At 42.9% G+C, this 27353-nt stretch overlaps 36 non-coding genes across 36 annotated transcripts; all 36 read right to left on the bottom strand.

Annotated features, from left to right (window-relative positions):
- Positions 1-424: 424 nt before the first annotated feature.
- On the bottom strand, positions 425-507 carry TRNAL-UAG (transfer RNA leucine (anticodon UAG)). Its single transcript has one exon. It is a non-coding gene; the product is annotated as a tRNA-Leu (tRNA).
- A 1026-nt stretch (positions 508-1533) lies between these two features.
- Positions 1534-1616, bottom strand: TRNAL-AAG (transfer RNA leucine (anticodon AAG)). The gene has a single exon. It is a non-coding gene; the product is annotated as a tRNA-Leu (tRNA).
- Positions 1617-1805: 189 nt separating this feature from the next.
- Positions 1806-1888, bottom strand: TRNAL-CAG (transfer RNA leucine (anticodon CAG)). The gene has a single exon. It is a non-coding gene; the product is annotated as a tRNA-Leu (tRNA).
- A 632-nt stretch (positions 1889-2520) lies between these two features.
- Positions 2521-2603, bottom strand: TRNAL-UAG (transfer RNA leucine (anticodon UAG)). Its single transcript has one exon. It is a non-coding gene; the product is annotated as a tRNA-Leu (tRNA).
- A 1026-nt stretch (positions 2604-3629) lies between these two features.
- TRNAL-AAG (transfer RNA leucine (anticodon AAG)) lies at positions 3630-3712 on the bottom strand. Its single transcript has one exon. It is a non-coding gene; the product is annotated as a tRNA-Leu (tRNA).
- Positions 3713-3901: 189 nt separating this feature from the next.
- Positions 3902-3984, bottom strand: TRNAL-CAG (transfer RNA leucine (anticodon CAG)). The gene has a single exon. It is a non-coding gene; the product is annotated as a tRNA-Leu (tRNA).
- A 637-nt stretch (positions 3985-4621) lies between these two features.
- TRNAL-UAG (transfer RNA leucine (anticodon UAG)) lies at positions 4622-4704 on the bottom strand. Its single transcript has one exon. It is a non-coding gene; the product is annotated as a tRNA-Leu (tRNA).
- A 1026-nt stretch (positions 4705-5730) lies between these two features.
- On the bottom strand, positions 5731-5813 carry TRNAL-AAG (transfer RNA leucine (anticodon AAG)). The gene has a single exon. It is a non-coding gene; the product is annotated as a tRNA-Leu (tRNA).
- Positions 5814-6002: 189 nt separating this feature from the next.
- Positions 6003-6085, bottom strand: TRNAL-CAG (transfer RNA leucine (anticodon CAG)). Its single transcript has one exon. It is a non-coding gene; the product is annotated as a tRNA-Leu (tRNA).
- A 1741-nt stretch (positions 6086-7826) lies between these two features.
- TRNAL-AAG (transfer RNA leucine (anticodon AAG)) lies at positions 7827-7909 on the bottom strand. The gene has a single exon. It is a non-coding gene; the product is annotated as a tRNA-Leu (tRNA).
- Positions 7910-8098: 189 nt separating this feature from the next.
- On the bottom strand, positions 8099-8182 carry TRNAL-CAG (transfer RNA leucine (anticodon CAG)). The gene has a single exon. It is a non-coding gene; the product is annotated as a tRNA-Leu (tRNA).
- Positions 8183-9924: 1742 nt separating this feature from the next.
- Positions 9925-10007, bottom strand: TRNAL-AAG (transfer RNA leucine (anticodon AAG)). The gene has a single exon. It is a non-coding gene; the product is annotated as a tRNA-Leu (tRNA).
- A 189-nt stretch (positions 10008-10196) lies between these two features.
- TRNAL-CAG (transfer RNA leucine (anticodon CAG)) lies at positions 10197-10279 on the bottom strand. Its single transcript has one exon. It is a non-coding gene; the product is annotated as a tRNA-Leu (tRNA).
- A 632-nt stretch (positions 10280-10911) lies between these two features.
- On the bottom strand, positions 10912-10994 carry TRNAL-UAG (transfer RNA leucine (anticodon UAG)). The gene has a single exon. It is a non-coding gene; the product is annotated as a tRNA-Leu (tRNA).
- A 1026-nt stretch (positions 10995-12020) lies between these two features.
- Positions 12021-12103, bottom strand: TRNAL-AAG (transfer RNA leucine (anticodon AAG)). Its single transcript has one exon. It is a non-coding gene; the product is annotated as a tRNA-Leu (tRNA).
- Positions 12104-12292: 189 nt separating this feature from the next.
- Positions 12293-12375, bottom strand: TRNAL-CAG (transfer RNA leucine (anticodon CAG)). Its single transcript has one exon. It is a non-coding gene; the product is annotated as a tRNA-Leu (tRNA).
- A 1741-nt stretch (positions 12376-14116) lies between these two features.
- TRNAL-AAG (transfer RNA leucine (anticodon AAG)) lies at positions 14117-14199 on the bottom strand. Its single transcript has one exon. It is a non-coding gene; the product is annotated as a tRNA-Leu (tRNA).
- Positions 14200-14387: 188 nt separating this feature from the next.
- TRNAL-AAG (transfer RNA leucine (anticodon AAG)) lies at positions 14388-14470 on the bottom strand. The gene has a single exon. It is a non-coding gene; the product is annotated as a tRNA-Leu (tRNA).
- A 189-nt stretch (positions 14471-14659) lies between these two features.
- TRNAL-CAG (transfer RNA leucine (anticodon CAG)) lies at positions 14660-14742 on the bottom strand. Its single transcript has one exon. It is a non-coding gene; the product is annotated as a tRNA-Leu (tRNA).
- Positions 14743-15374: 632 nt separating this feature from the next.
- Positions 15375-15457, bottom strand: TRNAL-UAG (transfer RNA leucine (anticodon UAG)). Its single transcript has one exon. It is a non-coding gene; the product is annotated as a tRNA-Leu (tRNA).
- A 1026-nt stretch (positions 15458-16483) lies between these two features.
- On the bottom strand, positions 16484-16566 carry TRNAL-AAG (transfer RNA leucine (anticodon AAG)). Its single transcript has one exon. It is a non-coding gene; the product is annotated as a tRNA-Leu (tRNA).
- Positions 16567-16755: 189 nt separating this feature from the next.
- On the bottom strand, positions 16756-16838 carry TRNAL-AAG (transfer RNA leucine (anticodon AAG)). The gene has a single exon. It is a non-coding gene; the product is annotated as a tRNA-Leu (tRNA).
- A 189-nt stretch (positions 16839-17027) lies between these two features.
- TRNAL-CAG (transfer RNA leucine (anticodon CAG)) lies at positions 17028-17110 on the bottom strand. Its single transcript has one exon. It is a non-coding gene; the product is annotated as a tRNA-Leu (tRNA).
- Positions 17111-18850: 1740 nt separating this feature from the next.
- TRNAL-AAG (transfer RNA leucine (anticodon AAG)) lies at positions 18851-18933 on the bottom strand. Its single transcript has one exon. It is a non-coding gene; the product is annotated as a tRNA-Leu (tRNA).
- A 189-nt stretch (positions 18934-19122) lies between these two features.
- On the bottom strand, positions 19123-19205 carry TRNAL-CAG (transfer RNA leucine (anticodon CAG)). The gene has a single exon. It is a non-coding gene; the product is annotated as a tRNA-Leu (tRNA).
- A 632-nt stretch (positions 19206-19837) lies between these two features.
- Positions 19838-19920, bottom strand: TRNAL-UAG (transfer RNA leucine (anticodon UAG)). The gene has a single exon. It is a non-coding gene; the product is annotated as a tRNA-Leu (tRNA).
- Positions 19921-20933: 1013 nt separating this feature from the next.
- On the bottom strand, positions 20934-21016 carry TRNAL-AAG (transfer RNA leucine (anticodon AAG)). Its single transcript has one exon. It is a non-coding gene; the product is annotated as a tRNA-Leu (tRNA).
- A 190-nt stretch (positions 21017-21206) lies between these two features.
- On the bottom strand, positions 21207-21289 carry TRNAL-CAG (transfer RNA leucine (anticodon CAG)). The gene has a single exon. It is a non-coding gene; the product is annotated as a tRNA-Leu (tRNA).
- A 632-nt stretch (positions 21290-21921) lies between these two features.
- Positions 21922-22004, bottom strand: TRNAL-UAG (transfer RNA leucine (anticodon UAG)). The gene has a single exon. It is a non-coding gene; the product is annotated as a tRNA-Leu (tRNA).
- A 1026-nt stretch (positions 22005-23030) lies between these two features.
- TRNAL-AAG (transfer RNA leucine (anticodon AAG)) lies at positions 23031-23113 on the bottom strand. The gene has a single exon. It is a non-coding gene; the product is annotated as a tRNA-Leu (tRNA).
- A 189-nt stretch (positions 23114-23302) lies between these two features.
- Positions 23303-23385, bottom strand: TRNAL-CAG (transfer RNA leucine (anticodon CAG)). The gene has a single exon. It is a non-coding gene; the product is annotated as a tRNA-Leu (tRNA).
- A 632-nt stretch (positions 23386-24017) lies between these two features.
- Positions 24018-24100, bottom strand: TRNAL-UAG (transfer RNA leucine (anticodon UAG)). Its single transcript has one exon. It is a non-coding gene; the product is annotated as a tRNA-Leu (tRNA).
- Positions 24101-25126: 1026 nt separating this feature from the next.
- On the bottom strand, positions 25127-25209 carry TRNAL-AAG (transfer RNA leucine (anticodon AAG)). Its single transcript has one exon. It is a non-coding gene; the product is annotated as a tRNA-Leu (tRNA).
- A 189-nt stretch (positions 25210-25398) lies between these two features.
- Positions 25399-25481, bottom strand: TRNAL-CAG (transfer RNA leucine (anticodon CAG)). Its single transcript has one exon. It is a non-coding gene; the product is annotated as a tRNA-Leu (tRNA).
- Positions 25482-26118: 637 nt separating this feature from the next.
- Positions 26119-26201, bottom strand: TRNAL-UAG (transfer RNA leucine (anticodon UAG)). The gene has a single exon. It is a non-coding gene; the product is annotated as a tRNA-Leu (tRNA).
- Positions 26202-27227: 1026 nt separating this feature from the next.
- TRNAL-AAG (transfer RNA leucine (anticodon AAG)) lies at positions 27228-27310 on the bottom strand. The gene has a single exon. It is a non-coding gene; the product is annotated as a tRNA-Leu (tRNA).
- Positions 27311-27353: the final 43 nt, after the last annotated feature.

Genomic DNA, 27353 nt, shown 5'->3' with positions numbered 1-27353 from the left:
CTTTGAAATTGAGTCAACAGCCACATCTTGGCTGACTAAAGCAAATTCAACAAGGGAGCTCAATGTCACAACATTGGGTGGAATACACAAATCTAAGCAGCCCCTGATCACAGCCCTGAGGACATTGCTGTAAGTGTGCTGGAGTACAGCTGTCTACCAGGTGCTTGGCATTCTTCCAAATTTGCATGGCCTGTCTGGCCAGGGAATACAAGAGCATGACTCTTCTAGATGAGCTCTTACATGGGTCCTAAGCTCATTTGGTAAGGATTGCACTTTATCAGCAAGACTTTGTAAAACAGAAATATATGAGAAACCCAAGCTCTCTTGACTAGACGAGGACGGAATAACGTCCCAGGTGAAGACGAAGAGATGCAACTTCCATCAGATGTTATCCTGATGAAGAAGATTATATCTCCAAAAGTCATTTCAGAAGTGGGATTCGAACCCACGCCTCCAGAGGAGACTGCAGCCTAAACACAGCGCCTTAGACCACTCGGCCATCCTGACAGTGAAGAGTCCTAAGAAATGTATAAAAGTCACTCAGAAATTTCTGCGTCCATGCAAGCTTGAAATAATTTCAACCTTCAAACACAAGGTGCAACTTTTTGCACAGGACAATAAACACAGAAGATCACATATGAAAGCATTTCATTTCACAGGTGTACTGTTTTTATGCTTTTAGAATAACTTATATCTCTCACCAGCTATTTAGGGTTCTGTATCCTACTCACAAAATTATCTTGCCTGCGACCTCTCTCTTTATACACAACCAATTATTGCTCAGGAAGTAGGAAGGCAGAAGGTGGGGCAGTTTATGCAAATTTATGCTGTCAATGTGCCTTGCAGATTCATGCAGAATTTCTAGATCCTTGCTGGAAACAAGAGAGCAGGCCTTGTTTCAGATCAACTGTCCCTAGCAAGGAACGTCTGAGCACATCCATTCTTTTGCTCTCTAGCCCCTGGCTTGGGACTCACCCTCACTGGCTGAGGAGTGAAGTTCTGCATACCAACGTTGCATAGAAGGTATGTTTGTGATTGGTTTGAGATGGGTGGGAGGTCAAGAGCAGGGAAAAGCAAGTCACCTTCACTTCTAGTCTCCTCTTCTATGCCTACCTGCCGTTCACTCACTCTGTCTTTGTTTCATTCTCTCCTTCCTCAACACCCCATCTCACTCACTGGCTCTATCATTTGTGCTCTTTCCCCTTGCTCTTCATTTCATAGTGGAAACATCTCTTGAATGGATCATTAGAAAATGAGGTTACATAAAATTAAAAATCTACTTATTGGAAACCAAAAATATCACAAGACTGAATGTAAGCCATTTCTTCAATAAAAGGGATTTTTTAGGCACCCCCCAAAAAACACATAAAACACCACTAGTGCTAGAAGAATATTATACGAGCTTGAAGACAGAATTGGGCAAATTCATTTGCAGTTGAAACTGAAGTTTGGTACTTATTCAGATATTATATGCACTGCCAATTTTTAGCTGAGATTCTGAAGGAACACAGTGACAAAATGGACTTAAAGTTTTGTCAGAAGTGGGATTCGAACTCACGCCTCCAGGAGAGACTGCGGCCTTAACGCAGCGCCTTAGACCACTCGGCCATCCTGACCACATGTTGCTTGTCCATCTACATAGTGAGAAAGATAGTGTGAACAAAAAAAACACACATCTTAGGCCATAAGTGGCTATAGCAAGAAAAAAACTCACTGCACTTTTCCAAAAAGACAACCATATAAGCCCAAGTGAGGGAAATGATCTGATTTTCTCCCTCAAGAAAAAAGAAGATTAAACACAGGTCTGTCAGAAGTGGGATTTGAACCCACGCCTCCAGAAGAGACTGCGACCTGAACGCAGCGCCTTAGACCACTCGGCCATCCTGACTTGCATTTGCAGCACCTTCCACAAGCCAGACAGCCATGCAAGTTTGGTACCGAAAAGGCATGCCCTCAATTTATTTATCCCATTATAAGCATTTCCAACAGATCTTTGAACAATCCATACAGAGCAGTACCTATGAAGAACTCTTTAGACCTTTAAAGCGTACAAAGAGAAAGTGCTATTCACCAGCCACTTGAACGGCCCAAAGCTGCTTTGAAATTGAGTCAACAGCCACATCTTGGCTGACTAAAGCAAATTCAACAAGGGAGCTCAATGTCACAACATAGGGTGGAATACGCAAATCTAAGCAGCCCCTGATCACAGCCCTGAGGACATTGCTGTAAGTGTGCTGGAGTACAGCTGTCTACCAGGTGCTTGGCATTCTTCCAAATTTGCATGGCCTGTCTGGCCAGGGAATACAAGAGCATGACTCTTCTAGATGAGCTCTTACATGGGTCCTAAGCTCATTTGGTAAGGATTGCACTTTATCAGCAAGACTTTGTAAAACAGAAATATATGAGAAACCCAAGCTCTCTTGACTAGACGAGGACGGAATAACGTCCCAGGTGAAGACGAAGAGATGCAACTTCCATCAGATGTTATCCTGATGAAGAAGATTATATCTCCAAAAGTCATTTCAGAAGTGGGATTCGAACCCACGCCTCCAGAGGAGACTGCAGCCTAAACACAGCGCCTTAGACCACTCGGCCATCCTGACAGTGAAGAGTCCTAAGAAATGTATAAAAGTCACTCAGAAATTTCTGCGTCCATGCAAGCTTGAAATAATTTCAACCTTCAAACACAAGGTGCAACTTTTTGCACAGGACAATAAACACAGAAGATCACATATGAAAGCATTTCATTTCACAGGTGTACTGTTTTTATGCTTTTAGAATAACTTATACCTCTCACCAGCTATTTAGGGTTCTGTATCCTACTCACAAAATTATCTTGCCTGCGACCTCTCTCTTTATACACAAACAACTATTGCTCAGGAAGTAGGAAGGCAGAAGGTGGGGCAGTTTATGCAAATTTATGCTGTCAATGTGCCTTGCAGATTCATGCAGAATTTCTAGATCCTTGCTGGAAACAAGAGAGCAGGCCTTGTTTCAGATCAACTGTCCCTAGCAAGGAACGTCTGAGCACATCCATTCTTTTGCTCTCTAGCCCCTGGCTTGGGACTCACCCTCACTGGCTGAGGAGTGAAGTTCTGCATACCAACGTTGCATAGAAGGTATGTTTGTGATTGGTTTGAGATGGGTGGGAGGTCAAGAGCAGGGAAAAGCAAGTCACCTTCACTTCTAGTCTCCTCTTCTATGCCTACCTGCCGTTCACTCACTCTGTCTTTGTTTCATTCTCTCCTTTCTCAACACCCCATCTCACTCACTGGCTCTATCATTTGTGCTCTTTCCCCTTGCTCTTCATTTCATAGTGGAAACATCTCTTGAATGGATCATTAGAAAATGAGGTTACATAAAATTAAAAATCTACTTATTGGAAACCAAAAATATCACAAGACTGAATGTAAGCCATTTCTTCAATAAAAGGGATTTTTTAGGCACCCCCCAAAAAACACATAAAACACCACTAGTGCTAGAAGAATATTATACGAGCTTGAAGACAGAATTGGGCAAATTCATTTGCAGTTGACACTGAAGTTTGGTACTTATTCAGATATTATATGCACTGCCAATTTTTAGCTGAGAATCTGAAGGAACGCAGAGACAAAATGGACATAAAGTTTTGTCAGAAGTGGGATTCGAACCCACGCATCCAGGAGAGACTGCGGCCTTAACGCAGCGCCTTAGACCACTCGGCCATCCTGACCACATGTTGCTTTTCCATCTACATAGTGAGAAAGATAGTGTGAACAAAAAAAACACACATCTTAGGCCATGAGTGGCTATAGCAAGAAAAAAACTCACTGCACTTTTCCAAAAAGACAACCATATAAGCCCATGTGAGGGAAATGATCTGATTTTCTCCCTCAAGAAAAAAGAAGATTAAACACAGGTTTGTCAGAAGTGGGATTTGAACCCATGCCTCCAGAAGAGACTGCGACCTGAACGCAGCGCCTTAGACCACTCGGCCATCCTGACTTGCATTTTCAGTACCTTCCACAAGCCAGACAGCCATGCAAGTTTGGTACCGAAAAGGCATGCCCTCAATTTATTTATCCCATTATAAGCATTTCCAACAGATCTTTTGAACAATCCATACAGAGCAGTACCTATGAAGAACTCTTTAGACCTTTAAAGCGTACAAAGAGAAAGTGCTATTCACCAGCCACTTGAACGGCCCAAAGCTGCTTTGAAATTGAGTCAACAGCCACATCTTGGCTGACTAAAGCAAATTCAACAAGGGAGCTCAATGTCACAACATAGGGTGGAATACGCAAATCTAAGCAGCCCCTGATCACAGCCCTGAGGACATTGCTGTAAGTGTGCTGGAGTACAGCTGTCTACCAGGTGCTTGGCATTCTTCCAAATTTGCATGGCCTGTCTGGCCAGGGAATACAAGAGCATGACTCTTCTAGATGAGCTCTTACATGGGTGGGTCCTAAGCTCATTTGGTAAGGATTGCACTTTATCAGCAAGACTTTGTACAACAGAAATATATGAGAAACCCAAGCTCTCTTGACTAGACGAGGACGGAATAACGTCCCAGGTGAAGACGAACAGATGCAACTTCCATCAGATGTTATCCTGATGAAGAAGATTATATCTCCAAAAGTCATGTCAGAAGTGGGATTCGAACCCACGCCTCCAGAGGAGACTGCGGCCTAAACACAGCGCCTTAGACCACTCGGCCATCCTGACAGTGGAGAGGCCTAAGAAATGTATAAAAGTCACTCAGAAATTTCTGCGTCCATGCAAGCTTGAAATAATTTCAACCTTCAAACACAAGGTGCAACTTTTTGCACAGGACAATAAACACAGAAGATCACATATGAAAGCATTTCATTTCACAGGTGTACTGTTTTTATACTTTTAGAATAACTTATACCTCTCACCAGCTATTTAGGGTTCTGTATCCTACTCACAAAATTACCTTGCCTGCGACCTCTCTCTTTATACACAAACAACTACTGCTCAGGAAGTAGGAAGGCAGAAGGTGGGGCAGTTTATGCAAATTTATGCTGTCAATGTGCCTTGCAGATTCATGCAGAATTTCTAGTTCCTTGCTGGAAACAAGAGAGCAGGCCTTGTTTCAGATCAACTGTCCCTAGCAAGGAACGTCTGAGCACATCCATTCTTTTGCTCTCTAGCCCCTGGCTTGGGACTCACCCTCACTGGCTGAGGAGTGAAGTTCTGCATACCAACGTTGAATAGAAGGTATGTTTGTGATTGGTTTGAGATGGGTGGGAGGTCAAGAGCAGGGAAAAGCAAGTCACCTTCCCTTCTAGTCTCCTCTTCTATGCCTACCTGCCGTTCACTCACTCTGTCTTTGTTTCATTCTCTCCTTCCTCAACACCCCATCTCACTCACTGGCTCTATCATTTGTGCTCTTTCCCCTTGCTCTTCATTTCATAGTGGAAACATCTCTTGAATGGATCATTAGAAAACGAGGTTACATAAAATTAAAAATCTACTTATTGGAAACCAAAAATATCACAAGACTGAATGTAAGCCATTTCTTCAATAAAAGGGATTTTTTAGGCACCCCCCAAAAAACACATAAAACACCACTAGTGCTAGAAGAATATTATACGAGCTTGAAGACAGAATTGGGCAAATTCATTTGCAGTTGACACTGAAGTTTGGTACTTATTCAGATATTATATGCACTGCCAATTTTTAGCTGAGAATCTGAAGGAACGCAGAGACAAAATGGACATAAAGTTTTGTCAGAAGTGGGATTCGAACCCACGCCTCCAGGAGAGACTGCGGCCTTAACGCAGCGCCTTAGACCACTCGGCCATCCTGACCACATGTTGCTTGTCCATCTACATAGTGAGAAAGATAGTGTGAACAAAAAAAACACACATCTTAGGCCATAAGTGGCTATAGCAAGAAAAAAACTCACTGCACTTTTCCAAAAAGACAACCATATAAGCCCATGTGAGGGAAATGATCTGATTTTCTCCCTCAAGAAAAAAGAAGATTAAACACAGGTTTGTCAGAAGTGGGATTTGAACCCACGCCTCCAGAAGAGACTGCGACCTGAACGCAGCGCCTTAGACCACTCGGCCATCCTGACTTGCATTTGCAGTACCTTCCACAAGCCAGACAGCCATGCAAGTTTGGTACCGAAAAGGCATGCCCTCAATTTATTTATCCCATTATAAGCATTTCCAACAGATCTTTGAACAATCCATACAGAGCAGTACCTATGAAGAACTCTTTAGACCTTTAAAGCGTACAAAGAGAAAGTGCTATTCACCAGCCACTTGAACGGCCCAAAGCTGCTTTGAAATTGAGTCAACAGCCACATCTTGGCTGACTAAAGCAAATTCAACAAGGGAGCTCAACGTCACAACATAGGGTGGAATACGCAAATCTAAGCAGCCCCTGATCACAGCCCTGAGGACATTGCTGTAAGTGTGCTGGAGTACAGCTGTCTACCAGGTGCTTGGCATTCTTCCAAATTTGCATGGCCTGTCTGGCCAGGGAATACAAGAGCATGACTCTTCTAGATGAGCTCTTACATGGGTCCTAAGCTCATTTGGTAAGGATTGCACTTTATCAGCAAGACTTTGTACAACAGAAATATATGAGAAACCCAAGCTCTCTTGACTAGACGAGGACGGAATAACGTCCCAGGTGAAGACGAACAGATGCAACTTCCATCAGATGTTATCCTGATGAAGAAGATTATATCTCCAAAAGTCATGTCAGAAGTGGGATTGGAACCCACGTCTCCAGAGGAGACTGCGGACTAAACACAGCGCCTTAGACCACTCGTCCATTTTGACAGTGGAGAGTCCTAAGAAATGTATAAAAGTCACTCAGAAATTTCTGCGTCCATGCAAGCTTGAAATAATTTCAACCTTCAAACACAAGGTGCAACTTTTTGCACAGGACAATAAACACAGAAGATCACATATGAAAGCATTTCATTTCACAGGTGTACTGTTTTTATGCTTTTAGAATAACTTATACCTCTCACCAGCTATTTAGGGTTCTGTATCCTACTCACAAAATTACCTTGCCTGCGACCTCTCTCTTTATACACAAACAACTACTGCTCAGGAAGTAGGAAGGCAGAAGGTGGGGCAGTTTATGCAAATTTATGCTGTCAATGTGCCTTGCAGATTCATGCAGAATTTCTAGTTCCTTGCTGGAAACAAGAGAGCAGGCCTTGTTTCACATCAACTGTCCCTAGCAAGGAACGTCTGAGCACATCCATTCTTTTGCTCTCTAGCCCCTGGCTTGGGACTCACCCTCACTGGCTGAGGAGTGAAGTTCTGCATACCAACGTTGAATAGAAGGTATGTTTGTGATTGGTTTGAGATGGGTGGGAGGTCAAGAGCAGGGAAAAGCAAGTCACCTTCCCTTCTAGTCTCCTCTTCTATGCCTACCTGCCGTTCACTCACTCTGTCTTTGTTTCATTCTCTCCTTCCTCAACACCCTATCTCACTCACTGGCTCTATCATTTGTGCTCTTTCCCCTTGCTCTTCATTTCATAGTGGAAACATCTCTTGAATGGATCATTAGAAAATGAGGTTACATAAAATTAAAAATCTACTTATTGGAAACCAAAAATATCACAAGACTGAATGTAAGCCATTTCTTCAATAAAAGGGATTTTTTAGGCACCCCCCAAAAAACACATAAAACACCACTAGTGCTAGAAGAATATTATACGAGCTTGAAGACAGAATTGGGCAAATTCATTTGCAGTTGAAACTGAAGTTTGGTACTTATTCAGATATTATATGCACTGCCAATTTTTTGCTGAGATTCTGAAGGAACGCGGAGACAAAATGGACTTAAAGTTTTGTCAGAAGTGGGATTCGAACCCACGCCTCCAGGAGAGACTGCGGCCTTAATGCAGTGCCTTAGACCACTCGGCCATCCTGACCACAAGTTGCTTGTTCATCTACATAGTGAGAAAGATAGTGTGAACAAAAAAAACACACATCTTAGGCCATGAGTGGCTATAGCAAGAAAAAAACTCACTGCACTTTTCCAAAAAGACAACCATATAAGCCCATGTGAGGGAAATGATCTGATTTTCTCCCTAAAGAAAAAAGAAGATTAAACACAGGTTTGTCAGAAGTGGGATTTGAACCCACGCCTACCAGAAGAGACTGCGACCTGAACGCAGCGCCTTAGACCACTCGGCCATCCTGACTTGCATTTTCAGTACCTTCCACAAGCCAGACAGCCATGCAAGTTTGGTACCGAAAAGGCATGCCCTCAATTTATTTATCCCATTATAAGCATTTCCAACAGATCTTTGAACAATCCATACAGAGCAGTACCTATGAAGAACTCTTTAGACCTTTAATGAGTACAAAGAGAAAGTGCTATTCACCAGCCACTTGAACGGCCCAAAGCTGCTTTGAAATTGAGTCAACAGCCACATCTTGGCTGACTAAAGCAAATTCAACAAGGGAGCTCAATGTCACAACATTGGGTGGAATACACAAATCTAAGCAGCCCCTGATCACAGCCCTGAGGACATTGCTGTAAGTGTGCTGGAGTACAGCTGTCTACCAGGTGCTTGGCATTCTTCCAAATTTGCATGGCCTGTCTGGCCAGGGAATACAAGAGCATGACTCTTCTAGATGAGCTCTTACATGGGTCCTAAGCTCATTTGGTAAGGATTGCACTTTATCAGCAAGACTTTGTAAAACAGAAATATATGAGAAACCCAAGCTCTCTTGACTAGACGAGGACGGAATAACGTCCCAGGTGAAGACGAAGAGATGCAACTTCCATCAGATGTTATCCTGATGAAGAAGATTATATCTCCAAAAGTCATTTCAGAAGTGGCATTCGAACCCACGCCTCCAGAGGAGACTGCAGCCTAAACACAGCGCCTTAGACCACTCGGCCATCCTGACAGTGAAGAGTCCTAAGAAATGTATAAAAGTCACTCAGAAATTTCTGCGTCCATGCAAGCTTGAAATAATTTCAACCTTCAAACACAAGGTGCAACTTTTTGCACAGGACAATAAACACAGAAGATCACATATGAAAGCATTTCATTTCACAGGTGTACTGTTTTTATGCTTTTAGAATAACTTATATCTCTCACCAGCTATTTAGGGTTCTGTATCCTACTCACAAAATTATCTTGCCTGCGACCTCTCTCTTTATACACAAACAATTATTGCTCAGGAAGTAGGAAGGCAGAAGGTGGGGCAGTTTATGCAAATTTATGCTGTCAATGTGCCTTGCAGATTCATGCAGAATTTCTAGATCCTTGCTGGAAACAAGAGAGCAGGCCTTGTTTCAGATCAACTGTCCCTAGCAAGGAACGTCTGAGCACATCCATTCTTTTGCTCTCTAGCGCCTGGCTTGGGACTCACCCTCACTGGCTGAGGAGTGAAGTTCTGCATACCAACGTTGCATAGAAGGTATGTTTGTGATTGGTTTGAGATGGGTGGGAGGTCAAGAGCAGGGAAAAGCAAGTCACCTTCACTTCTAGTCTCCTCTTCTATGCCTACCTGCCGTTCACTCACTCTGTCTTTGTTTCATTCTCTCCTTCCTCAACACCCCATCTCACTCACTGGCTCTATCATTTGTGCTCTTTCCCCTTGCTCTTCATTTCATAGTGGAAACATCTCTTGAATGGATCATTAGAAAATGAGGTTACATAAAATTAAAAATCTACTTATTGGAAACCAAAAATATCACAAGACTGAATGTAAGCCATTTCTTCAATAAAAGGGATTTTTTTAGGCACCCCCCAAAAAACACATAAAACACCACTAGTGCTAGAAGAATATTATACGAGCTTGAAGACAGAATTGGGCAAATTCATTTGCAGTTGAAACTGAAGTTTGGTACTTATTCAGATATTATATGCACTGCCAATTTTTAGCTGAGATTCTGAAGGAACACAGTGACAAAATGGACTTAAAGTTTTGTCAGAAGTGGGATTCGAACTCACGCCTCCAGGAGAGACTGCGGCCTTAACACAGCGCCTTAGACCACTCGGCCATCCTGACCACATGTTGCTTGTCCATCTACATAGTGAGAAAGATAGTGTGAACAAAAAAAACACACATCTTAGGCCATAAGTGGCTATAGCAAGAAAAAAACTCACTGCACTTTTCCAAAAAGACAACCATATAAGCCCAAGTGAGGGAAATGATCTGATTTTCTCCCTCAAGAAAAAAGAAGATTAAACACAGGTTTGTCAGAAGTGGGATTTGAACCCACGCCTCCAGAAGAGACTGCGACCTGAACGCAGCGCCTTAGACCACTCGGCCATCCTGACTTGCATTTGCAGCACCTTCCACAAGCCAGACAGCCATGCAAGTTTGGTACCGAAAAGGCATGCCCTCAATTTATTTATCCCATTATAAGCATTTCCAACAGATCTTTGAACAATCCATACAGAGCAGTACCTATGAAGAACTCTTTAGACCTTTAAAGCGTACAAAGAGAAAGTGCTATTCACCAGCCACTTGAACGGCCCAAAGCTGCTTTGAAATTGAGTCAACAGCCACATCTTGGCTGACTAAAGCAAATTCAACAAGGGAGCTCAATGTCACAACATAGGGTGGAATACGCAAATCTAAGCAGCCCCTGATCACAGCCCTGAGGACATTGCTGTAAGTGTGCTGGAGTACAGCTGTCTACCAGGTGCTTGGCATTCTTCCAAATTTGCATGGCCTGTCTGGCCAGGGAATACAAGAGCATGACTCTTCTAGATGAGCTCTTACATGGGTCCTAAGCTCATTTGGTAAGGATTGCACTTTATCAGCAAGACTTTGTAAAACAGAAATATATGAGAAACCCAAGCTCTCTTGACTAGACGAGGACGGAATAACGTCCCAGGTGAAGACGAAGAGATGCAACTTCCATCAGATGTTATCCTGATGAAGAAGATTATATCTCCAAAAGTCATTTCAGAAGTGGGATTCGAACCCACGCCTCCAGAGGAGACTGCAGCCTAAGCACAGCACCTTAGACCACTCGGCCATCCTGACAGTGAATAGTCCTAAGAAATGTATAAAAGTCACTCAGAAATTTCTGCGTCCATGCAAGCTTGAAATAATTTCAACCTTCAAACACAAGGTGCAACTTTTTGCACAGGACAATAAACACAGAAGATCACATATGAAAGCATTTCATTTCACAGGTGTACTGTTTTTATGCTTTTAGAATAACTTATACCTCTCACCAGCTATTTAGGGTTCTGTATCCTACTCACAAAATTATCTTGCCTGCGACCTCTCTCTTTATACACAAACAACTATTGCTCAGGAAGTAGGAAGGCAGAAGGTGGGGCAGTTTATGCAAATTTATGCTGTCAATGTGCCTTGCAGATTCATGCAGAATTTCTAGATCCTTGCTGGAAACAAGAGAGCAGGCCTTGTTTCAGATCAACTGTCCCTAGCAAGGAACGTCTGAGCACATCCATTCTTTTGCTCTCTAGCCCCTGGCTTGGGACTCACCCTCACTGGCTGAGGAGAGAAGTTCTGCGTACCAACGTTGCATAGAAGGTATGTTTGTGATTGGTTTGAGATGGGTGGGAGGTCAAGAGCAGGGAAAAGCAAGTCACCTTCACTTCTAGTCTCCTCTTCTATGCCTACCTGCCGTTCACTCACTCTGTCTTTGTTTCATTCTCTCCTTTCTCAACACCCCATCTCACTCACTGGCTCTATCATTTGTGCTCTTTCCCCTTGCTCTTCATTTCATAGTGGAAACATCTCTTGAATGGATCATTAGAAAATGAGGTTACATAAAATTAAAAATCTACTTATTGGAAACCAAAAATATCACAAGACTGAATGTAAGCCATTTCTTCAATAAAAGGGATTTTTTAGGCACCCCCCAAAAAACACATAAAACACCACTAGTGCTAGAAGAATATTATACGAGCTTGAAGACAGAATTGGGCAAATTCATTTGCAGTTGACACTGAAGTTTGGTACTTATTCAGATATTATATGCACTGCCAATTTTTAGCTGAGAATCTGAAGGAACGCAGAGACAAAATGGACATAAAGTTTTGTCAGAAGTGGGATTCGAACCCACGCCTCCAGGAGAGACTGCGGCCTTAACGCAGCGCCTTAGACCACTCGGCCATCCTGACCACATGTTGCTTGTCCATCTACATAGTGAGAAAGATAGTGTGAACAAAAAAAACACACATCTTAGGCCATGAGTGGCTATAGCAAGAAAAAAACTCACTGCACTTTTCCAAAAAGACAACCATATAAGCCCATGTGAGGGAAATGATCTGATTTTCTCCCTCAAGAAAAAAGAAGATTAAACACAGGTTTGTCAGAAGTGGGATTTGAACCCACGCCTCCAGAAGAGACTGCGACCTGAACGCAGCGCCTTAGACCACTCGGCCATCCTGACTTGCATTTTCAGTACCTTCCACAAGCCAGACAGCCATGCAAGTTTGGTACCGAAAAGGCATGCCCTCAATTTATTTATCCCATTATAAGCATTTCCAACAGATCTTTGAACAATCCATACAGAGCAGTACCTATGAAGAACTCTTTAGACCTTTAATGAGTACAAAGAGAAAGTGCTATTCACCAGCCACTTGAACGGCCCAAAGCTGCTTTGAAATTGAGTCAACAGCCACATCTTGGCTGACTAAAGCAAATTCAACAAGGGAGCTCAATGTCACAACATTGGGTGGAATACACAAATCTAAGCAGCCCCTGATCACAGCCCTGAGGACATTGCTGTAAGTGTGCTGGAGTACAGCTGTCTACCAGGTGCTTGGCATTCTTCCAAATTTGCATGGCCTGTCTGGCCAGGGAATACAAGAGCATGACTCTTCTAGATGAGCTCTTACATGGGTCCTAAGCTCATTTGGTAAGGATTGCACTTTATCAGCAAGACTTTGTAAAACAGAAATATATGAGAAACCCAAGCTCTCTTGACTAGACGAGGACAGAATAACGTCCCAGGTGAAGACGAAGAGATGCAACTTCCATCAGATGTTATCCTGATGAAGAAGATTATATCTCCAAAAGTCATTTCAGAAGTGGGATTCGAACCCACGCCTCCAGAGGAGACTGCAGCCTAAACACAGCGACTTAGACCACTCGGCCATCCTGACAGTGAAGAGTCCTAAGAAATGTATAAAAGTCACTCAGAAATTTCTGCGTCCATGCAAGCTTGAAATAATTTTAACCTTCAAACACAAGGTGCAACTTTTTGCACAGGACAATAAACACAGAAGATCACATATGAAAGCATTTCATTTCACAGGTGTACTGTTTTTATGCTTTTAGAATAACTTATATCTCTCACCAGCTATTTAGGGTTCTGTATCCTACTCACAAAATTATCTTGCCTGCGACCTCTCTCTTTATACACAAACAATTATTGCTCAGGAAGTAGGAAGGCAGAAGGTGGGGCAGTTTATGCAAATTTATGCTGTCAATGTGCCTTGCAGATTCATGCAGAATTTCTAGTTCCTTGCTGGAAACAAGAGAGCAGGCCTTGTTTCACATCAACTGTCCCTAGCAAGGAACGTCTGAGCACATCCATTCTTTTGCTCTCTAGCCCCTGGCTTGGGACTCACCCTCACTGGCTGAGGAGTGAAGTTCTGCATACCAACGTTGAATAGAAGGTATGTTTGTGATTGGTTTGAGATGGGTGGGAGGTCAAGAGCAGGGAAAAGCAAGTCACCTTCCCTTCTAGTCTCCTCTTCTATGCCTACCTGCCGTTCACTCACTCTGTCTTTGTTTCATTCTCTCCTTCCTCAACACCCTATCTCACTCACTGGCTCTATCATTTGTGCTCTTTCCCCTTGCTCTTCATTTCATAGTGGAAACATCTCTTGAATGGATCATTAGAAAATGAGGTTACATAAAATTAAAAATCTACTTATTGGAAACCAAAAATATCACAAGACTGAATGTAAGCCATTTCTTCAATAAAAGGGATTTTTTAGGCACCCCCCAAAAAACACATAAAACACCACTAGTGCTAGAAGAATATTATACGAGCTTGAAGACAGAATTGGGCAAATTCATTTGCAGTTGAAACTGAAGTTTGGTACTTATTCAGATATTATATGCACTGCCAATTTTTTGCTGAGATTCTGAAGGAACGCGGAGACAAAATGGACTTAAAGTTTTGTCAGAAGTGGGATTCGAACCCACGCCTCCAGGAGAGACTGCGGCCTTAATGCAGTGCCTTAGACCACTCGGCCATCCTGACCACAAGTTGCTTGTTCATCTACATAGTGAGAAAGATAGTGTGAACAAAAAAAACACACATCTTAGGCCATGAGTGGCTATAGCAAGAAAAAACTCACTGCACTTTTCCAAAAAGACAACCATATAAGCCCATGTGAGGGAAATGATCTGATTTTCTCCCTAAAGAAAAAAGAAGATTAAACACAGGTTTGTCAGAAGTGGGATTTGAACCCACGCCTCCAGGAGAGACTGCGGCCTTAACGCAGCGCCTTAGACCACTCGGCCATCCTGACCACATGTTGCTTGTCCATCTACATAGTGAGAAAGATAGTGTGAACGAAAAAAACACACATCTTAGGCCATAAGTGGCTATAGCAAGAAAAAAACTCACTGCACTTTTCCAAAAAGACAACCATATAAGCCCATGTGAGGGAAATGATCTGATTTTCTCCCTCAAGAAAAAAGAAGATTAAACACAGGTTTGTCAGAAGTGGTATTTGAACCCACGCCTCCAGAAGAGACTGCGACCTGAACGCAGCGCCTTAGACCACTCGGCCATCCTGACTTGCATTTGCAGCACATTCCACAAGCCAGACAGCCATGCAAGTTTGGTACCGAAAAGGCATGCCCTCAATTTATTTATCCCATTATAAGCATTTCCAACAGATCTTTGAACAATCCATACAGAGCAGTACCTATGAAGAACTCTTTAGACCTTTAAAGCGTACAAAGAGAAAGTGCTATTCACCAGCCACTTGAACGGCCCAAAGCTGCTTTGAAATTGAGTCAACAGCCACATCTTGGCTGACTAAAGCAAATTCAACAAGGGAGCTCAATGTCACAACATAGGGTGGAATACGCAAATCTAAGCAGCCCCTGATCACAGCACTGAGGACATTGCTGTAAGTGTGCTGGAGTACAGCTGTCTACCAGGTGCTTGGCATTCTTCCAAATTTGCATGGCCTGTCTGGCCAGGGAATACAAGAGCATGACTCTTCTAGATGAGCTCTTACATGGGTCCTAAGCTCATTTGGTAAGGATTGCACTTTATCAGCAAGACTTTGTACAACAGAAATATATGAGAAACCCAAGCTCTCTTGACTAGACGAGGACGGAATAACGTCCCAGGTGAAGACGAACAGATGCAACTTCCATCAGATGTTATCCTGATGAAGAAGATTATATCTCCAAAAGTCATGTCAGAAGTGGGATTCGAACCCACGCCTCCAGAGGAGACTGCGGCCTAAACTCAGCGCCTTAGACCACTCGGCCATCCTGACAGTGGAGAGTCCTAAGAAATGTATAAAAGTCACTCAGAAATTTCTGCGTCCATGCAAGCTTGAAATAATTTCAACCTTCAAACACAAGGTGCAACTTTTTGCACAGGACAATAAACACAGAAGATCACATATGAAAGCATTTCATTTCACAGGTGTAGTGTTTTTATGCTTTTAGAATAACTTATACCTCTCACCAGCTATTTAGGGTTCTGTATCCTACTCACAAAATTACCTTGCCTGCGACCTCTCTCTTTATACACAAACAACTACTGCTCAGGAAGTAGGAAGGCAGAAGGTGGGGCAGTTTATGCAAATTTATGCTGTCATTGTGCCTTGCAGATTCATGCAGAATTTCTAGTTCCTTGCTGGAAACAAGAGAGCAGGCCTTGTTTCAGATCAACTGTCCCTAGCAAGGAACGTCTGAGCACATCCATTCTTTTGCTCTCTAGCCCCTGGCTTGGGACTCACCCTCACTGGCTGAGGAGTGAAGTTCTGCATACCAACGTTGAATAGAAGGTATGTTTGTGATTGGTTTGAGATGGGTGGGAGGTCAAGAGCAGGGAAAAGCAAGTCACCTTCCCTTCTAGTCTCCTCTTCTATGCCTACCTGCCGTTCACTCACTCTGTCTTTGTTTCATTCTCTCCTTCCTCAACACCCCATCTCACTCACTGGCTCTATCATTTGTGCTCTTTCCCCTTGCTCTTCATTTCATAGTGGAAACATCTCTTGAATGGATCATTAGAAAATGAGGTTACATAAAATTAAAAATCTACTTATTGGAAACCAAAAATATCACAAGACTGAATGTAAGCCATTTCTTCAATAAAAGGGATTTTTTAGGCACCCCCCAAAAAACACATAAAACACCACTAGTGCTAGAAGAATATTATACGAGCTTGAAGACAGAATTGGGCAAATTCATTTGCAGTTGAAACTGAAGTTTGGTACTTATTCAGATATTATATGCACTGCCAATTTTTTGCTGAGATTCTGAAGGAACGCAGAGACAAAATGGACTTAAAGTTTTGTCAGAAGTGGGATTCGAACCCACGCCTCCAGGAGAGACTGCGGCCTTAATGCAGTGCCTTAGACCACTCGGCCATCCTGACCACAAGTTGCTTGTTCATCTACATAGTGAGAAAGATAGTGTGAACAAAAAAAACACACATCTTAGGCCATGAGTGGCTATAGCAAGAAAAAAACTCACTGCACTTTTCCAAAAAGACAACCATATAAGCCCATGTGAGGGAAATGATCTGATTTTCTCCCTAAAGAAAAAAGAAGATTAAACACAGGTTTGTCAGAAGTGGGATTTGAACCCACGCCTCCAGGAGAGACTGCGGCCTTAACGCAGCGCCTTAGACCACTCGGCCATCCTGACCACATGTTGCTTGTCCATCTACATAGTGAGAAAGATAGTGTGAACGAAAAAAACACACATCTTAGGCCATAAGTGGCTATAGCAAGAAAAAAACTCACTGCACTTTTCCAAAAAGACAACCATATAAGCCCATGTGAGGGAAATGATCTGATTTTCTCCCTCAAGAAAAAAGAAGATTAAACACAGGTTTGTCAGAAGTGGTATTTGAACCCACGCCTCCAGAAGAGACTGCGACCTGAACGCAGCGCCTTAGACCACTCGGCCATCCTGACTTGCATTTGCAGCACATTCCACAAGCCAGACAGCCATGCAAGTTTGGTACCGAAAAGGCATGCCCTCAATTTATTTATCCCATTATAAGCATTTCCAACAGATCTTTGAACAATCCATACAGAGCAGTACCTATGAAGAACTCTTTAGACCTTTAAAGCGTACAAAGAGAAAGTGCTATTCACCAGCCACTTGAACGGCCCAAAGCTGCTTTGAAATTGAGTCAACAGCCACATCTTGGCTGACTAAAGCAAATTCAACAAGGGAGCTCAATGTCACAACATAGGGTGGAATACGCAAATCTAAGCAGCCCCTGATCACAGCCCTGAGGACATTGCTGTAAGTGTGCTGGAGTACAGCTGTCTACCAGGTGCTTGGCATTCTTCCAAATTTGCATGGCCTGTCTGGCCAGGGAATACAAGAGCATGACTCTTCTAGATGAGCTCTTACATGGGTCCTAAGCTCATTTGGTAAGGATTGCACTTTATCAGCAAGACTTTGTACAACAGAAATATATGAGAAACCCAAGCTCTCTTGACTAGACGAGGACGGAATAACGTCCCAGGTGAAGACGAACAGATGCAACTTCCATCAGATGTTATCCTGATGAAGAAGATTATATCTCCAAAAGTCATTTCAGAAGTGGGATTCGAACCCACGCCTCCAGAGGAGACTGCAGCCTAAACACAGCGCCTTAGACCACTTGGCCATCCTGACAGTGAAGATTCCTAAGAAATGTATAAAAGTCACTCAGAAATTTCTGCGTCCATGCAAGCTTGAAATAATTTCAACCTTCAATCACAAGGTGCAACTTTTTGCACAGGACAATAAACACAGAAGATCACATATGAAAGCATTTCATTTCACAGGTGTACTGTTTTTATGCTTTTAGAATAACTTATACCTCTCACCAGCTATTTAGGGTTCTGTATCCTACTCACAAAATTATCTTGCCTGCGACCTCTCTCTTTATACACAAACAACTATTGCTCAGGAAGTAGGAAGGCAGAAGGTGGGGCAGTTTATGCAAATTTATGCTGTCAATGTGCCTTGCAGATTCATGCAGAATTTCTAGATCCTTGCTGGAAACAAGAGAGCAGGCCTTGTTTCAGATCAACTGTCCCTAGCAAGGAACGTCTGAGCACATCCATTCTTTTGCTCTCTAGCCCCTGGCTTGGGACTCACCCTCACTGGCTGAGGAGTGAAGTTCTGCATACCAACGTTGCATAGAAGGTATGTTTGTGATTGGTTTGAGATGGGTGGGAGGTCAAGAGCAGGGAAAAGCAAGTCACCTTCACTTCTAGTCTCCTCTTCTATGCCTACCTGCCGTTCACTCACTCTGTCTTTGTTTCATTCTCTCCTTTCTCAACACCCATCTCACTCACTGGCTCTATCATTTGTGCTCTTTCCCCTTGCTCTTCATTTCATAGTGGAAACATCTCTTGAATGGATCATTAGAAAATGAGGTTACATAAAATTAAAAATCTACTTATTGGAAACCAAAAATATCACAAGACTGAATGTAAGCCATTTCTTCAATAAAAGGGATTTTTTAGGCACCCCCCAAAAAACACATAAAACACCACTAGTGCTAGAAGAATATTATACGAGCTTGAAGACAGAATTGGGCAAATTCATTTGCAGTTGACACTGAAGTTTGGTACTTTTTCAGATATTATATGCACTGCCAATTTTTAGCTGAGAATCTGAAGGAACGCAGAGACAAAATGGACATAAAGTTTTGTCAGAAGTGGGATTCGAACCCACGCCTCCAGGAGAGACTGCGGCCTTAACGCAGCGCCTTAGACCACTCGGCCATCCTGACCACATGCTGCTTGTCCATCTACATAGTGAGAAAGATAGTGTGAACAAAAAAAACACACATCTTAGGCCATAAGTGGCTATAGCAAGAAAAAAACTCACTGCACTTTTCCAAAAAGACAACCATATAAGCCCATGTGAGGGAAATGATCTGATTTTCTCCCTCAAGAAAAAAGAAGATTAAACACAGGTTTGTCAGAAGTGGGATTTGAACCCACGCCTCCAGAATAGACTGCGACCTGAACGCAGCGCCTTAGACCACTCGGCCATCCTGACTTGCATTTGCAGTACCTTCCACAAGCCAGACAGCCATGCAAGTTTGGTACCGAAAAGGCATGCCCTCAATTTATTTATCCCATTATAAGCATTTCCAACAGATCTTTGAACAATCCATACAGAGCAGTACCTATGAAGAACTCTTTAGACCTTTAAAGCGTACAAAGAGAAAGTGCTATTCACCAGCCACTTGAACGGCCCAAAGCTGCTTTGAAATTGAGTCAACAGCCACATCTTGGCTGACTAAAGCAAATTCAACAAGGGAGCTCAACGTCACAACATAGGGTGGAATACGCAAATCTAAGCAGCCCCTGATCACAGCCCTGAGGACATTGCTGTAAGTGTGCTGGAGTACAGCTGTCTACCAGGTGCTTGGCATTCTTCCAAATTTGCATGGCCTGTCTGGCCAGGGAATACAAGAGCATGACTCTTCTAGATGAGCTCTTACATGGGTCCTAAGCTCATTTGGTAAGGATTGCACTTTATCAGCAAGACTTTGTACAACAGAAATATATGAGAAACCCAAGCTCTCTTGACTAGACGAGGACGGAATAACGTCCCAGGTGAAGACGAACAGATGCAACTTCCATCAGATGTTATCCTGATGAAGAAGATTATATCTCCAAAAGTCATGTCAGAAGTGGGATTCGAACCCACGCCTCCAGAGGAGACTGCAGCCTAAACACAGCGCCTTAGACCACTCGGCCATCCTGACAGTGGAGAGTCCTAAGAAATGTATAAAAGTCACTCAGAAATTTCTGCGTCCATGCAAGCTTGAAATAATTTCAACCTTCAAACACAAGGTGCAACTTTTTGCACAGGACAATAAACACAGAAGATCACATATGAAAGCATTTCATTTCACAGGTGTACTGTTTTTATGCTTTTAGAATAACTTATACCTCTCACCAGCTATTTAGGATTCTGTATCCTACTCACAAAATTACCTTGCCTGCGACCTCTCTCTTTATACACAAACAACTACTGCTCAGGAAGTAGGAAGGCAGAAGGTGGGGCAGTTAATGCAAATTTATGCTGTCAATGTGCCTTGCAGAATTTCTAGTTCCTTGCTGGAAACAAGAGAGCAGGCCTTGTTTCAGATCAACTGTCCCTAGCAAGGAACGTCTGAGCACATCCATTCTTTTGCTCTCTAGCCCCTGGCTTGGGACTCACCCTCACTGGCTGAGGAGTGAAGTTCTGCATACCAACGTTGAATAGAAGGTATGTTTGTGATTGGTTTGAGATGGGTGGGAGGTCAAGAGCAGGGAAAAGCAAGTCACCTTCCCTTCTAGTCTCCTCTTCTATGCCTACCTGCCGTTCACTCACTCTGTCTTTGTTTCATTCTCTCCTTCCTCAACACCCCATCTCACTCACTGGCTCTATCATTTGTGCTCTTTCCCCTTGCTCTTCATTTCATAGTGGAAACATCTCTTGAATGGATCATTAGAAAATGAGGTTACATAAAATTAAAAATCTACTTATTGGAAACCAAAAATATCACAAGACTGAATGTAAGCCATTTCTTCAATAAAAGGGATTTTTTAGGCACCCCCCAAAAAACACATAAAACACCACTAGTGCTAGAAGAATATTATACGAGCTTGAAGACAGAATTGGGCAAATTCATTTGCAGTTGAAACTGAAGTTTGGTACTTATTCAGATATATGCACTGCCAATTTTTTGCTGAGATTCTGAAGGAACGCGGAGACAAAATGGACTTAAAGTTTTGTCAGAAGTGGGATTCGAACCCACGCCTCCAGGAGAGACTGCAGCCTTAATGCAGTGCCTTAGACCACTCGGCCATCCTGACCACAAGTCGCTTGTTCATCTACATAGTGAGAAAGATAGTGTGAACAAAAAAAAAAACACATCTTAGGCCATGAGTGGCTATAGCAAGAAAAAAACTCACTGCACTTTTCCAAAAAGACAACCATATAAGCCCATGTGAGGGAAATGATCTGATTTTCTCCCTAAAGAAAAAAGAAGATTAAACACAGGTTTGTCAGAAGTGGGATTTGAACCCACGCCTCCAGAAGAGACTGCGACCTGAACGCAGCGCCTTAGACCACTTGGCCATCCTGACTTGCATTTTCAGTACCTTCCACAAGCCAGACAGCCATGCAAGTTTTGTACCTAAAAGGCATGCCCTCAATTTATTTATCCCATTATAAGCATTTCCAACAGATCTTTGAACAATCCATACAGAGCAGTACCTATGAAGAACTCTTTAGACCTTTAATGAGTACAAAGAGAAAGTGCTATTCACCAGCCACTTGAACGGCCCAAAGCTGCTTTGAAATTGAGTCAACAGCCACATCTTGGCTGACTAAAGCAAATTCAACAAGGGAGCTCAATGTCACAACATTGGGTGGAATACACAAATCTAAGCAGCCCCTGATCACAGCCCTGAGGACATTGCTGTAAGTGTGCTGGAGTACAGCTGTCTACCAGGTGCTTGGCATTCTTCCAAATTTGCATGGCCTGTCTGGCCAGGGAATACAAGAGCATGACTCTTCTAGATGAGCTCTTACATGGGTCCTAAGCTCATTTGGTAAGGATTGCACTTTATCAGCAAGACTTTGTAAAACAGAAATATATGAGAAACCCAAGCTCTCTTGACTAGACGAGGACGGAATAACGTCCCAGGTGAAGACGAAGAGATGCAACTTCCATCAGATGTTATCCTGATGAAGAAGATTATATCTCCAAAAGTCATTTCAGAAGTGGGATTCGAACCCACGCCTCCAGAGGAGACTGCAGCCTAAACACAGCGCCTTAGACCACTCGGCCATCCTGACAGTGAAGAGTCCTAAGAAATGTATAAAAGTCACTCAGAAATTTCTGCGTCCATGCAAGCTTGAAATAATTTCAACCTTCAAACACAAGGTGCAACTTTTTGCACAGGACAATAAACACAGAAGATCACATATGAAAGCATTTCATTTCACAGGTGTACTGTTTTTATGCTTTTAGAATAACTTATATCTCTCACCAGCTATTTAGGGTTCTGTATCCTACTCACAAAATTATCTTGCCTGCGACCTCTCTCTTTATACACAAACAATTATTGCTCAGGAAGTAGGAAGGCAGAAGGTGGGGCAGTTTATGCAAATTTATGCTGTCAATGTGCCTTGCAGATTCATGCAGAATTTCTAGATCCTTGCTGGAAACAAGAGAGCAGGCCTTGTTTCAGATCAACTGTCCCTAGCAAGGAACGTCTGAGCACATCCATTCTTTTGCTCTCTAGCCCCTGGCTTGGGACTCACCCTCACTGGCTGAGGAGTGAAGTTCTGCATACCAACGTTGCATAGAAGGTATGTTTGTGATTGGTTTGAGATGGGTGGGAGGTCAAGAGCAGGGAAAAGCAAGTCACCTTCACTTCTAGTCTCCTCTTCTATGCCTACCTGCCGTTCACTCACTCTGTCTTTGTTTCATTCTCTCCTTCCTCAACACCCCATCTCACTCACTGGCTCTATCATTTGTGCTCTTTCCCCTTGCTCTTCATTTCATAGTGGAAACATCTCTTGAATGGATCATTAGAAAATGAGGTTACATAAAATTAAAAATCTACTTATTGGAAACCAAAAATATCACAAGACTGAATGTAAGCCATTTCTTCAATAAAAGGGATTTTTTAGGCACCCCCCAAAAAACACATAAAACACCACTAGTGCTAGAAGAATATTATACGAGCTTGAAGACAGAATTGGGCAAATTCATTTGCAGTTGAAACTGAAGTTTGGTACTTATTCAGATATTATATGCACTGCCAATTTTTAGCTGAGATTCTGAAGGAACACAGTGACAAAATGGACTTAAAGTTTTGTCAGAAGTGGGATTCGAACTCACGCCTCCAGGAGAGACTGCGGCCTTAACGCAGCGCCTTAGACCACTCGGCCATCCTGACCACATGTTGCTTGTCCATCTACATAGTGAGAAAGATAGTGTGAACAAAAAAAACACACATCTTAGGCCATAAGTGGCTATAGCAAGAAAAAAACTCACTGCACTTTTCCAAAAAGACAACCATATAAGCCCAAGTGAGGGAAATGATCTGATTTTCTCCCTCAAGAAAAAAGAAGATTAAACACAGGTCTGTCAGAAGTGGGATTTGAACCCACGCCTCCAGAAGAGACTGCGACCTGAACGCAGCGCCTTAGACCACTCGGCCATCCTGACTTGCATTTGCAGCACCTTCCACAAGCCAGACAGCCATGCAAGTTTGGTACCGAAAAGGCATGCCCTCAATTTATTTATCCCATTATAAGCATTTCCAACAGATCTTTGAACAATCCATACAGAGCAGTACCTATGAAGAACTCTTTAGACCTTTAAAGCGTACAAAGAGAAAGTGCTATTCACCAGCCACTTGAACGGCCCAAAGCTGCTTTGAAATTGAGTCAACAGCCACATCTTGGCTGACTAAAGCAAATTCAACAAGGGAGCTCAATGTCACAACATAGGGTGGAATACGCAAATCTAAGCAGCCCCTGATCACAGCCCTGAGGACATTGCTGTAAGTGTGCTGGAGTACAGCTGTCTACCAGGTGCTTGGCATTCTTCCAAATTTGCATGGCCTGTCTGGCCAGGGAATACAAGAGCATGACTCTTCTAGATGAGCTCTTACATGGGTCCTAAGCTCATTTGGTAAGGATTGCACTTTATCAGCAAGACTTTGTAAAACAGAAATATATGAGAAACCCAAGCTCTCTTGACTAGACGAGGACGGAATAACGTCCCAGGTGAAGACGAAGAGATGCAACTTCCATCAGATGTTATCCTGATGAAGAAGATTATATCTCCAAAAGTCATTTCAGAAGTGGGATTCGAACCCACGCCTCCAGAGGAGACTGCAGCCTAAACACAGCGCCTTAGACCACTCGGCCATCCTGACAGTGAAGAGTCCTAAGAAATGTATAAAAGTCACTCAGAAATTTCTGCGTCCATGCAAGCTTGAAATAATTTCAACCTTCAAACACAAGGTGCAACTTTTTGCACAGGACAATAAACACAGAAGATCACATATGAAAGCATTTCATTTCACAGGTGTACTGTTTTTATGCTTTTAGAATAACTTATACCTCTCACCAGCTATTTAGGGTTCTGTATCCTACTCACAAAATTATCTTGCCTGCGACCTCTCTCTTTATACACAAACAACTATTGCTCAGGAAGTAGGAAGGCAGAAGGTGGGGCAGTTTATGCAAATTTATGCTGTCAATGTGCCTTGCAGATTCATGCAGAATTTCTAGATCCTTGCTGGAAACAAGAGAGCAGGCCTTGTTTCAGATCAACTGTCCCTAGCAAGGAACGTCTGAGCACATCCATTCTTTTGCTCTCTAGCCCCTGGCTTGGGACTCACCCTCACTGGCTGAGGAGTGAAGTTCTGCATACCAACGTTGCATAGAAGGTATGTTTGTGATTGGTTTGAGATGGGTGGGAGGTCAAGAGCAGGGAAAAGCAAGTCACCTTCACTTCTAGTCTCCTCTTCTATGCCTACCTGCCGTTCACTCACTCTGTCTTTGTTTCATTCTCTCCTTTCTCAACACCCCATCTCACTCACTGGCTCTATCATTTGTGCTCTTTCCCCTTGCTCTTCATTTCATAGTGGAAACATCTCTTGAATGGATCATTAGAAAATGAGGTTACATAAAATTAAAAATCTACTTATTGGAAACCAAAAATATCACAAGACTGAATGTAAGCCATTTCTTCAATAAAAGGGATTTTTTAGGCACCCCCCAAAAAACACATAAAACACCACTAGTGCTAGAAGAATATTATACGAGCTTGAAGACAGAATTGGGCAAATTCATTTGCAGTTGACACTGAAGTTTGGTACTTATTCAGATATTATATGCACTGCCAATTTTTAGCTGAGAATCTGAAGGAACGCAGAGACAAAATGGACATAAAGTTTTGTCAGAAGTGGGATTCGAACCCACGCCTCCAGGAGAGACTGCGGCCTTAACGCAGCGCCTTAGACCACTCGGCCATCCTGACCACATGTTGCTTTTCCATCTACATAGTGAGAAAGATAGTGTGAACAAAAAAAACACACATCTTAGGCCATGAGTGGCTATAGCAAGAAAAAAACTCACTGCACTTTTCCAAAAAGACAACCATATAAGCCCATGTGAGGGAAATGATCTGATTTTCTCCCTCAAGAAAAAAGAAGATTAAACACAGGTTTGTCAGAAGTGGGATTTGAACCCATGCCTCCAGAAGAGACTGCGACCTGAACGCAGCGCCTTAGACCACTCGGCCATCCTGACTTGCATTTTCAGTACCTTCCACAAGCCAGACAGCCATGCAAGTTTGGTACCGAAAAGGCATGCCCTCAATTTATTTATCCCATTATAAGCATTTCCAACAGATCTTTTGAACAATCCATACAGAGCAGTACCTATGAAGAACTCTTTAGACCTTTAAAGCGTACAAAGAGAAAGTGCTATTCACCAGCCACTTGAACGGCCCAAAGCTGCTTTGAAATTGAGTCAACAGCCACATCTTGGCTGACTAAAGCAAATTCAACAAGGGAGCTCAATGTCACAACATAGGGTGGAATACGCAAATCTAAGCAGCCCCTGATCACAGCCCTGAGGACATTGCTGTAAGTGTGCTGGAGTACAGCTGTCTACCAGGTGCTTGGCATTCTTCCAAATTTGCATGGCCTGTCTGGCCAGGGAATACAAGAGCATGACTCTTCTAGATGAGCTCTTACATGGGTGGGTCCTAAGCTCATTTGGTAAGGATTGCACTTTATCAGCAAGACTTTGTACAACAGAAATATATGAGAAACCCAAGCTCTCTTGACTAGACGAGGACGGAATAACGTCCCAGGTGAAGACGAACAGATGCAACTTCCATCAGATGTTATCCTGATGAAGAAGATTATATCTCCAAAAGTCATGTCAGAAGTGGGATTCGAACCCACGCCTCCAGAGGAGACTGCGGCCTAAACACAGCGCCTTAGACCACTCGGCCATCCTGACAGTGGAGAGGCCTAAGAAATGTATAAAAGTCACTCAGAAATTTCTGCGTCCATGCAAGCTTGAAATAATTTCAACCTTCAAACACAAGGTGCAACTTTTTGCACAGGACAATAAACACAGAAGATCACATATGAAAGCATTTCATTTCACAGGTGTACTGTTTTTATACTTTTAGAATAACTTATACCTCTCACCAGCTATTTAGGGTTCTGTATCCTACTCACAAAATTACCTTGCCTGCGACCTCTCTCTTTATACACAAACAACTACTGCTCAGGAAGTAGGAAGGCAGAAGGTGGGGCAGTTTATGCAAATTTATGCTGTCAATGTGCCTTGCAGATTCATGCAGAATTTCTAGTTCCTTGCTGGAAACAAGAGAGCAGGCCTTGTTTCAGATCAACTGTCCCTAGCAAGGAACGTCTGAGCACATCCATTCTTTTGCTCTCTAGCCCCTGGCTTGGGACTCACCCTCACTGGCTGAGGAGTGAAGTTCTGCATACCAACGTTGAATAGAAGGTATGTTTGTGATTGGTTTGAGATGGGTGGGAGGTCAAGAGCAGGGAAAAGCAAGTCACCTTCCCTTCTAGTCTCCTCTTCTATGCCTACCTGCCGTTCACTCACTCTGTCTTTGTTTCATTCTCTCCTTCCTCAACACCCCATCTCACTCACTGGCTCTATCATTTGTGCTCTTTCCCCTTGCTCTTCATTTCATAGTGGAAACATCTCTTGAATGGATCATTAGAAAACGAGGTTACATAAAATTAAAAATCTACTTATTGGAAACCAAAAATATCACAAGACTGAATGTAAGCCATTTCTTCAATAAAAGGGATTTTTTAGGCACCCCCCAAAAAACACATAAAACACCACTAGTGCTAGAAGAATATTATACGAGCTTGAAGACAGAATTGGGCAAATTCATTTGCAGTTGACACTGAAGTTTGGTACTTATTCAGATATTATATGCACTGCCAATTTTTAGCTGAGAATCTGAAGGAACGCAGAGACAAAATGGACATAAAGTTTTGTCAGAAGTGGGATTCGAACCCACGCCTCCAGGAGAGACTGCGGCCTTAACGCAGCGCCTTAGACCACTCGGCCATCCTGACCACATGTTGCTTGTCCATCTACATAGTGAGAAAGATAGTGTGA

The sequence above is a fragment of the Lissotriton helveticus genome, chromosome 8, assembly GCF_964261635.1.
Source record: "Lissotriton helveticus chromosome 8, aLisHel1.1, whole genome shotgun sequence".
Lineage (NCBI taxonomy): Eukaryota > Metazoa > Chordata > Amphibia > Caudata > Salamandridae > Lissotriton > Lissotriton helveticus.
This window is presented reverse-complemented; position numbering and strand designations above follow the sequence as displayed.